The sequence below is a fragment of the Lipotes vexillifer genome, unplaced genomic scaffold (assembly GCF_000442215.2).
Source record: "Lipotes vexillifer unplaced genomic scaffold, Lipotes_vexillifer_v1.1 C26534909, whole genome shotgun sequence".
NCBI classification, from domain to species: domain Eukaryota; kingdom Metazoa; phylum Chordata; class Mammalia; order Artiodactyla; family Lipotidae; genus Lipotes; species Lipotes vexillifer.
The window spans coordinates 1-1,110 of record NW_006792351.1 but is presented as its reverse complement, the minus strand read 5'-3'; the positions used below and the strand labels follow the sequence as shown (position 1 = coordinate 1,110).

Genomic DNA, 1,110 nt, shown 5'->3' with positions numbered 1-1,110 from the left:
GTGTCCCCTGCATCGGCAGGCGGACTCTCAACCACTGCGCCACCAGGGAAGCCCCAAGGGTTTTGGGTTTTTGTGTGTTTTTTTTTTTCTTGATATCTTTTGCCCGCACCATGGGGCATGTGAGATCTTAGTTCCCCGACCAGGGATCGAACCTATGCCCACTGCATTGGCAGTGCAGAGTCTTAACCACTGGGCCACCAGGGAAGTCCCCGCTCCTGGGTTTTGTTACTGGGTTTCTCTCCCTGTCTTACCAGCCTCAGCTCTGTGCTCTGCCTTCCACACGCTCTACACTCCAGGTACACGGAATCTGTCCTGGTTTCCAGACACACCCCCACTTTATGCCTTTGCTCCAGCTGTTCTCTGGGCTTGGAATGCCCTTCCTCTGATCATCTTGATCAGGGCCCAGCTGAGGAGCAAACCCAGACATGCACCCTCTCCCTGGGGCATGATTCAGCACAGCCCCCGCCCTCCTCAGAGGCAGACACTCTTCGCACATGGACCTCCTTGTCAGCTCCCTTCTCCTGATTGTGTGTGTGTGGGTGTGTGTCCCTAGCTAGAGTGAAGTGCCACAGGCCACGGCCATAACTCATCCATCTTTGCATCCCCAGCACAGTCCCTGGTACATTTGTGGTGCTCCTTAAGTGCTGGCTGAACAAGAGAGTGCTTTTATTGAGTATGATGGGGAGGCAGCTTAAGATGGAAGCGTTTTGTGTGCAGGGGCTCTTCCCAACACACGGGGAATGGAGCCATTTACCCAGATAATTCGGGCACACACTTCTGTCTTGTGGAATGGTTCATATTATTTAGATGTAAGGGCGATATTTTGGCCTGAATGATATGGACCTTTCATCCAATTTGTTGGCTTTTCACTGGTATCTTGGCCTCTGAGTTCCTCGCACACATCTTTATTGAAGGAGATGCTAATGACAAGTGCTGAATTACTCCAAACCATCTTAGCCTCACAGCCCAACAAAATCTCAGTGAAAGATGGAAGGGCTCACTCTGTGACTTATTTCATAAATGAATGTGAGGGCTTCCCTGGGTGTTCAGTGGTTGAGAGTCCGCCTGCCGATGCTGGGGACGCGGGTTCGTGCCCCGGTCCGGGAAGAT

At 52.2% G+C, this 1,110-nt stretch overlaps 1 non-coding gene across 1 annotated transcript; it reads right to left on the bottom strand.

Moving 5' to 3' along the window:
- Positions 1 to 131: 131 nt before the first annotated feature.
- TRNAG-GCC (transfer RNA glycine (anticodon GCC)) lies at positions 132 to 204 on the bottom strand. Its single transcript has one exon. It is a non-coding gene; the product is annotated as a tRNA-Gly (tRNA).
- Positions 205 to 1,110: the final 906 nt, after the last annotated feature.